Source organism: Micropterus dolomieu, linkage group LG02 (assembly GCF_021292245.1).
Source record: "Micropterus dolomieu isolate WLL.071019.BEF.003 ecotype Adirondacks linkage group LG02, ASM2129224v1, whole genome shotgun sequence".
Classification (NCBI taxonomy): Eukaryota; Metazoa; Chordata; class Actinopteri; order Centrarchiformes; family Centrarchidae; genus Micropterus; species Micropterus dolomieu.
This window is the reverse complement of record NC_060151.1, coordinates 29409075-29418954: the sequence shown is the minus strand read 5'-3', so window position 1 is coordinate 29418954 and position 9880 is coordinate 29409075. Positions and strand designations below refer to the sequence as shown.

The window sequence follows — 9880 nt, the reverse complement described above, 5'->3', positions numbered from 1 at the left end:
AGCGTGCAAAACTTTGTGAGTCATAAATGAGTGAAAACACTGCATTTGAGACTCGTAGCTACAGATTCAAGCAGTTGTAGTTAGTGACTTAATATATAAAATATTCTAGACATGAATTCACACACTGATTTGCAAATGTGGACATTTTATCTATGTGTTCCGTTTTTTGATGAGTGTGTGTGTGTTTTGCACCATATTCACTTCAGAAACTGTAGAAAATAAGTGAGCGTATCTTGATTTGTTAAATTTTTTATTTTGATACACAAGTGTGGAAACAAAAACAAACAACTTCAGCCTCCAGAATGACCATACAGTTGAATCAGCACGTCTCTAAAACAGTTTCAACACAAACAGATTATAACCATCATGAAGGAGGATTTACTGCAGGACATTTAGATTAGACTGCATGAGTTGAGTTCATACATGTGCTCAAAGCCGACAGAAAGGATTTCCCTTAATTAAAAACCAGGTTATTGTGATAAAAAAAATCAAAGGGGTTAATAGTTCAGCACTTTCACATCTACAGGACATTTGTTGCCATGGCAAAGCTCGACAAGACTTAATATTGACATTAACCTTTCAAAGTAAATTATTATAAATTGAAAGTAGAGTTCAAGTATTTTTAGAGCAAATGCTGCTTGTTCACTTTAGATATAATTAATAAGGTACACTAGCTCAGATAGGTACATGATGGACATGTGTTTCTCTGACCTCTAAAATACGCTCCTTAAAGTTTTTTAATCCATTTGTTAACAACTGTTCCATTGACAGCATTAGTTTAATCCTATCTGCAATGTTATCAATAAACACCATCCTGTTTTCAGTTATTTGAGGGGGAAGTTTTATGTAAATGACAAATCATCATCTTGTATTTGCATAACATCCTTCAAAAACCTTGACACGCTGGTACGCCAGGCTACATATACCTACATTTGTTCATTGCTGGTGAAACAATTCATTGTCATTCATTTAATAATTTTACACCCTTCATTATAGAGAGAAAGCAATTTCCATCCAGAAGTTCTCACACAGAGAAATTGAGGAGCTGGAAGAAGAAGAAGGAGTGAGCAGCAGCGCCCCCACTGGTAGCTGGTATATTGGTGGCAGCTGTGCTGTTGCTGTTGTTGCTGGTGGTGTTGGTGTCTGAGCCAGGAAGGTGGTGTTGTTTCCAACTAACAACACTGCTGCCTGGAACCAACAGCCGCTCTGCTCACCGCCAGATCACCCTGAACAAACAAACAGGACAGATGTGTTCAAGTCCAACTTTTTTTGAAATGGAACATAATGTTACTTTTTATTGCTTCGTTTCTCAAAATGTGCTATATGAACAATACCTCCTTTTGTGTTCTAATTAAAGTGAATAAGTATATTTCCAGAAAGGCCTTGAAATGTTTAAAAATTTAAAGCAAGAAAATAGGTTAATGTGATGCATGCTGGTATTAACGTAACGTGACTTGTGGCATTTGCAAAGGCAGTTGCTGCAAGATCAATCATTATTCTATGCTCACAGTAAGCTCATACACTCTACGGGAGGAATAATGTGTCAGACTTGAAGGCAGTGTTTTAAACCATGCCCCTGTAGTCACCTGTATCTCACATCTGACTATCAAGTCGGCGAAAGTCAGCAGAAGTCATCTTATGCGCTTATGGAAAAGGGCCAAATGATCAAATGTAGTATAGAAGAGTTGATTGCGTCTCGGGTCTAGGACCAAAACTTGTCTTCACCTGTTAGATAAATTAAACAACAACTTGAAGTCAGCTACATCTTGGCAGGCCTCAAGAGGAACTGAGGGGCAGCTTGTGATACTTCGTATTTTATAGTCCTCAGACTCTTCCGATGGGGCGGTTTATTTGAATTGAATTCATTTATGAACTGTGTTATGACAGGTGTAGGCCAGTCATAACACAGTTCATAAATGAATTCATTGTGCCCATGCTGTCATGCAGTATGATATATAAAAAAAAATCATAGCATGCATGTACAGCAGGGCTGCCTGGTTTGGTATGTAGCTTCTGATTAGTTTGAAACAGGTGAGATTACTTTGTATTGTTTTTGAGATTTTCTTCTTGAGGATCTAAAACTAATCCTAGATATTTAAATTCTGTAACTGGATGAATGTCTTTATTTTGTAAATTAATATTAAATCTTTCTTTTAAATCAAGTTTTTTAATGTAAAAGCACATGGAGACTGTTTTTGAGAGATTTAGAAGTAACTGATTTTGGATGAGCCACTGTTGGATGTCATACATACTGGTGGACAGTACAGCTGCAGCCTGCTCAGGTGACTTAGCAGGTTCATAAAGAACTGCATCATCCGCATAGACCTGACAACTGGCACCTGAGCAGTGCAGTATATTCATCCTAAAAATGTCATTAGATTTGGAATTTGAAAGTTTATTGATTATTTCTGCAACTTTTGTATCCGGTACCTCTTTAATATAAAAGGAATCTATTGAAGTGACTCTCAATGAATGATTGAGAGAATCGACGGACTGGAAATCTTTTGATAATTCTTCAACTGATTGTACAAAATATGAATTGAATTCATCAGCCATAGCGGCACTATCGGTTATACTACTGCCATTGATGTTAAGTTCTGCAATCTTTTTGTGTTTATTTGAGTTGTTAGTCAGATTGTTTAAATGCTTCCAAAGTGAATTATTCTTGCCTTTAGCACTGTCAGTTAGTTGAGTTTAATATGTGGCTTTTGCTTTCCGCAGCTCAAATACAACTTTGTTCCTTAAACTTCTGTAAATCAGGAGATCAGTATTAAGTTTCGCTCTTAGAGATGTTTTCAAAGCTAAGTCTCGCTTTTTCATGAGTTTTCGTATTTCATTATTTATCCAGAGCACCGTGGATTCTTTTTGTTTAGATTTTATTTGCTTTGTAAATTCAGACTTGTAATAGCTGTGGTCATGGGATTGCACACAACACTCCTCTACATCATCTAATGTCATATTTTGTTCCCAGTTTATGTTTTTAAATTCCCTTTCAAATTGCACAATTTTGCTTTTAGGAATAATGAATTGTGTTTTTTCAGATTCAGGTTTACCAAAGTACTGCAGGCGTTTCTTTGTCAGTTTCCTAACAGTCAAAGTCATTTTGTGGTCCGAGAGTCCAGTAATCAAATTGTAAGTCCTTGTTATTCGTTCTGGTCTGTAAATGTAGTAAATTCCAAGTCAATGAGGGTCTTAGTCTGCCTTGTTATCCTTGTGGGTCCTTCAATCATTTGTCGATAGTTGAATTTTGTTATAAGTGCTTTGAGTTTCTGCTTACAGTTTTTGTCAGACCAGCTGATATTGTAGTCTCCATACCATATTGTCTCTCTATAAGAGTCCAGTTGTTTAACTATAACATTTAATTTATCATAAAACTTAACATTATGAGAAGGTGGATTATAGAAGACAGCAATATTAAAATTCATAGTAGGCGATACGGTTACATTTACGGCTAGACATTCCAGGGGGGTGTTCAGTTCAATTAAGTGATATTTAAATTCGTCCTTGATGTATATTAGTACTCCTCCCCCCTTGCCTGTATTTCTGTCCTTTCTAAAGCACTGATGCCCAGCAATGTCAATCATATTAGTTGGAATGTTACTGTGAAGCCACGATTCTGTTAAACAGAGGTAATCCAAGTTTGAGTCCAGGAGAAGCGCATGCGTACTTTCCGTGTACCTGGAGGATTAAATGTGAATCCACTAGGGGGAGATCAAGGCCGGATCATCTCTTACCAACACCGGATTGTCTTCCTTGACATCGTCCGAATTTGAACATGGTAAACAAACCAAACATTGCAACACTTCAGGATGTTATCATAATGATGTCAGTAATTGCGGACTAGCTCCAGGAGTTGTATTCTAAACATCCCGCCATAAATCTCCTTTGTCTACTACTGACCTTCTTCTTCTTTTGCATTTAATGGTGGTTGGCAAACCAACTCCATTACTGTGACCACCTGGGCTGGTGTGTGGAACAGGACATTGCTGTTGACCTGCCTGTCAGATTGACATACTGCCCCCACGTTCATTTGCTGAACTGCATCTTGCGGACGCGTAGCTTTAATTTCTGGAGACGTGCACAACCTACGCTCCAAAGGAGCACAACCTACGGTTCAAAGGAACGCAAGATATGTGTGGCAGACCACAATGGGAGATACCCTTTACCTATCTGGCGTGGAGCACAGCTGAAGGTTAGACTACATGATGTTGGATTCAGGTGTGTGGATGCAAGTGTGTGTGTGTGTGTGTGTGATGTAGTAGTACGAGTAAAGAGAAAAGAGCAAGGCACACAAAGCAAGATATATTACGCCCTGAGTGACGTGGCTAGATACAATGTGACTAATACTCACACAGAACAGACCCCCATCAGTGAACTTGCATTCACGCACATGGTTGTGCATTTTGGTCATGATAAAGAAAAACATTTTAAATCTCTCTAAGAGGTTTCAAAATAAAAAATCAAAGCCTGGACAGGGCTGGCACTTACATTAGGGTGTGTTTTTTGGTGGTGTACAGGTGACGCTGAGGTCACCGTCAGTCCCAGTGGACGTAAAGGTGTAGTAGCCTGGTTGATAGCTGGTGATCTGGCTGTTGATCCAGGACTGATACTGGGACACTCGGGTGTAGCCTGATGGGATATTAGGCTGGGCACAGCCTCTACTACTGGTAAAACTCACGATTCCCCCCTGGATCCAGCGACCGCCCTGCTTGCTCACCAGCGGACCTCCTGAATCCCCCTTTAAGGAAAGAAACATCTTAGAGAAGGATTCTTTGCAAAATGTGAAATTGGACACAAACACAGGTGTAAAAATTATCACCTGACAGGTGTCCATCCCTCCAGCACTGAACCCAGCGCACATCTTGTTGCTGGTGATGATGCTCGGTCCATAGGTACAGCTACACTGTCTGTTCCCCACAATCGGCAGCTGCACCTCCATGAGGTTTCCTGGGGATGGAAGGGACACTGAAGAGACACAAATTCAGTTTAGTAAACAACACAAGTGGTGAAATGTGATTTCAAATGGTTTCACACAGAATGGACACTTAATATATCGTACAGGCTTTGCCCTCTAAGGCAATCGCTAGTTGATCGTTATCCCTTGCGCACACAACCAATGCTGAAAGAGGTTTTTTCATGCCCACCTGCGTGACTGGCCACCACCATGGTCTCATCCTGTCTATAAATTGGGGTTAGACTGGAAAAATCTGCTTCCATTTTTCTTCTAAAAAACATCTAAAGAGCTAAGATTAAAGAGCAAAAGAAGGAGAGGCAGAGAGTCATCAGGCTTTGCTCAACCAGCCAGATGGGGTACATTATGGACTTGAAGGCCGTGTCTGTTTCCGGAACACGCCAGCCAGCCCTCACTCCACAGGTATCATGTGCTTTCTGCCCCTTCCTTACCCTCCTCTGTCCAAGGATATGTAACCTGTTCAGATGCATCCACTGGATGGTGCTCCTTGACCCGGAAGAGCCAGAGTTGGATGACTCTTGTCCCCAATCAGCTCGGATGGTCTCCTCATGCCTCACTTATACTTCATGGTGGACTCTTTGGCTGCCTCCCATGTCTCTTAATTGCATCCACATTTTCCTCACTTGTGTCTTTTCCTTGCGTTATATGCTTGATTTATACTCCTGCGTAGGGTCTACGTGCGTAGCTACGCCATAGGCTACGCACATAACCAGGCATTTATTCTTGTGCATTGGTGTATCGATTCTGCAATTACACCAACAAACGCTACTTGGCAGTAGCGCTAGAGCGTCTACTGTGTTGACTTTTGCAAGCCGAGCAGGCTAACTTCTGGTTTTGCGATCCGCTAACTTGAATGGGGGTAAAATTGTATACATATACCCTTTTCAAATATCATCGACTGAATAGATTCTGATAGTGAAACGAGTCATTTCGCGATGTTCAAATATATTGATCCACTGTGTTACAGCCGCCGTTTTGGCCGCTAGTAAAAGTTACTACAAGGCAAGGGCACTTCCGGTTGGCTTGGGGGCATTGCGATGCTACCCAGCCGACAAATCACAGTGCTTACGGTCCGCGTCAACTCAACGGATATGGATGCATGTCAGGCAACAGTGTAGCCTTTGCGTAGCGTAACCAATGCCGTCACCTACGCCGTCGATTTGATGCAGAAGTATAAATTACACTTTAGTCCAGCCCACCGGGATGCATGAAGAGAAGCAAGAAAAGATCCAGATCCGTGCTGCCAGCAAGAGCCGTTCTTCACATTCTTCAGTTAAAGAAGGTTACCGCAAATCTGCCTATTCAAAATGATCCAACTAAATCTATACTTTAGATATTAAAAACCTTACTCAACAGTACATCTTTAATTTTTAATAATGACAACAATCTCACAATGTGAGCAACACAAAGGAGGCTAACCCTAGCTGCTAGCACATCGGCCGTTGTGCACAGCTGTAGGGTTGGCCGGTCGACATGCATAAAATCACTCACTTAGGTTTAGGCACACACCATGATGGTTAGGGTTAGGATAAGATGCTTTGGGAAGCTGTCAACATATTTTATACTAACGTAGCTAGCTAGCTAACTACCTACCTACTTAGCGCTTCCGGCCTAGAAAGGGCATTTCATTCAGATGAACCCAGAGGCGTCTCGTAAGGACGCCGAAGGGTACCTTTTGCATCAAATAACGCTATAAAGCGTAAGTATTTGATGCCCTGACAAGAGAACGGACAACAACACACGAATAATTATGAACAGGCACATTTAACCTTCTTTGACCGACAGGACCCCTTTTGCACATGTGAAGAACGGCTCTTGCTCGCGGCACGGATATGGCAATGACAAACCGTGCCAGGAAAGAAGGAACGAGGATATATGTTTTTAGAGATATTAGACACCCTTTCCCCTGAAGCGTCACGTGACGTCAAGAGACGTCTGTTTCTGATGACGGCGGAAGCTGATCACAGCTGGATCAGCTGTCAGTCTAACAGCTGTACAGACTTTTAATGGAGTTTGTGTCTGAACGCACTGTGCTGGTACTAATAAAGTCTCACAGTTATCAGTGCAGAGCAGCATGGGCGCATACCCCCTCCTACCTTCCTGTTGACACATGGAGAACTGTCCTCCATGTTGGTCCTACTCCACTCACCATCAAACTGTGTGTTTGTTAATGTCACAGACAGATTATGACATCCCTACTGCCCCTTGACTTTAACCTTCGTTGGACACAGCCAGTTAGTTACAGGAAGGTTTTGTTACTCCCCTGGGTAAATGAGGAACTACATATTGCATGGAAATTTCAGAAAAAACACAGTTGTTGACACCATTGTAGTTATACTGTCTCTGAAAATAAATGTAATCCAGGTGCTTTCTGACCCACCTCCAGTTCCAACATTGCCCCAGCCGGTAGCCCAGGAGAGAGTCCCCTTGTAGAAGGTGCTGCCTGGGGCTGCCAGGCAGACGGGCTGGATGTAGGAAGTGAAAGCCACCGGTGAGGAGAGCTTCAGGAGGCAGATGTCGTTGTCATTAGTGTTGGAGTTATAGCTGGGATGCATGATGATCTGTGACACTGTCCGAGTCACTTTATTGGGGTTTGATCCCTGTAGACTCTGAAGACCCAGAGACACAGTCAGAGTGCGCGTGGTTACGCCTGTGCTGTAATCAGAAGACAAACAAAACAGTCAAAGTCACTCGAAGCAGAACTGTTGTCCAGATCTCTTTAGCAGAGACCACCATGTCTAATTAGAGAAGTTGTTCCCTTAATCTTATAATTTTCCATACAGTCTGCACATATGTACATTGCATGTTCTTTGCACGTGTTGCAGTGGCGACCTCCAGAAAACTAAGGATTCATTTCTACCTTATTCTACCTTATCAGTTTTATTCCAGCAAAGAAATCTCCAAGTTTACATGTCAAAAGAAGTTAGTAAGAATAAATTTCAAATGTCGGTTAGGATAGAACTTGTAGTTAACGTTGTGAAATGTCACGATTTGGTTAGGTTTAGGAAAACATCTTAGTTTGGGTAAAAATAACTTTAATTACTTCACTTACTTCACTTATGTACATAGTTACTTCAACTATAATAATCAGTGTTGACTTTTTGTTTCAAAAGTGCAGCCAATTTCTAATCATTCACCTACAAGGGCCTCACTGTGATGAAAAGTGGTGGGGACATAAGAGCGCAGGTTAGGGGTGTGACGATACACAATATTAGGTTCATGAGAACAGGACGAGAAAATATTTTAATGCTATTTTGAAGACATATTCAATGCTGAAATATTTGTAAGGATGTAAGGGTCCACCAGCAGAAGACTATGAGCATCAAACACCTTATTTCCAGTAAAAGGAAACAAAATTCAGGTGGCTGGTGAAAGCGACACAACCCGTGGGAGTGGGGCAGTGGAGCAGACAGGGACAGGAGATAATAGAGCGACCAGCCCGCTGTGGATGGTCGGTGATTGTACCCTCTGGCTGGATGAAGTCTGACGCTCCTGATTTTACGCATGGATCCATGATGATAGAAAAAATGGGAATAAAGCATGCAGTCAATATTTTAGAGATACCCAAAATACAACTCAGCTCCCCCCCCCCCCACCTATGATACTAGGATGGCTCAGTGTCCTCCACTGCCTCTTAGAACAGTTCTTCCCAACCTTGTTGGCTGGGGACCCTTCAAAAATGAAGGATTGTCTGCTTGCTACTCGTCATGACAGCTTGAAACAACACAGATTTTCACCTTGAATTCAAGTTGCAAAGGTCTAGGGTCTCGACCCAACTGCCTTAGACAGGCTGTTTACAGGACTGCATGGCATGTTGTTTTTTGTCGCAACCCAACCCTCACTGCTTACCTGTAGAAGCAGTGAGCAGCAGTCATCACCCAGTCATTGTTAATGAGGGTTCCTCCACAGAAGTGGAACCCTGTAGAGGTTTGCAGACTGGCCTGCCAGGGCCAGCTGCCTGCAGAGGCCACCTGTCCTCCAACAATCTTGGTGTTGAGCGTAGGCTGACCACACACTGAGGAGAGAGACAATAAAGAGACAGAGTGAACAATACGGGGTTGACAGCAAATACTAACAATAATGAAACTATTTTTAAAAGTTTACGTCCAAGAACATGTTTAAAATGTCCAAATGACAGCTGGACAGGAAGTAAAACGTTAGCAGTGAAATGATCACTAACGGTCACAGCTTAACAATATACATAAATATGAGTCATAAAAAGCCGCTTAAATAATAAACCTATACGGACGTTTTTTCTAGTGAGGATGGGCTGAAATGACTATATGTTATTCTACTGCTGCTAATCTTATTACTAAAAATACTAATGAGTTTTATTAATACTACTACTACGGTTATTGCTCCAGTCCCTGATGATGTCTTAATGTCACAAAAACATGAAGCAGAAGTTAAAGGGCCCCTCCACTGATTTTACACATGAAGTAAGTTTTTTCTCTTTACGAAGAGTGACCACAAATGTATAACTTTAACCATGGTGCTGCCATGAACTTCATGATGAACAGTAAATGAACACATCTCCATTCATACATTCTGGAAGAAGAAGAAGAAGAAGAAGAAGAAGAAAAATCTAATATTAAGCTTTCCAAGGCTAAATGTACCTTGGGGTATTGATAGTGGCAGGCCAGAACAGGTAACGCTGAGGTCACCGTCGGTCCCAGCGGAGGTAAAGGTGATGAAACCTGGTTGGTTGCTGGTGATCTGGCTGTTGATCCAGGACTGATACTGGGACACCCGGGTGTAGCCTGATGGGAGATTAGGCTGGGCACAGCCTCTACTACTGGTAAAAGTCACAATTCCCGCCTGGATCCAGCGACCGCCCTGCTTGCTCACCAGCGGACCTCCTCCATCCCCCTTAAAGGAGAGAAACATTTAGGAGAAGGAATCTTTGCA

General features: G+C 41.9%; 1 protein-coding gene across 1 annotated transcript in view; it reads right to left on the bottom strand.

The window, feature by feature from the left end:
- Positions 1–254: 254 nt before the first annotated feature.
- Positions 255–9880, bottom strand: part of LOC123961919 (prostasin-like) — a 30575-nt gene continuing 20949 nt past the window's right edge. The window contains exon 9 of the mRNA XM_046037730.1: positions 255–1226. The gene's annotated coding sequence lies outside the window, so the exon portion shown is untranslated. The remainder of the gene's footprint in view (positions 1227–9880) is intronic.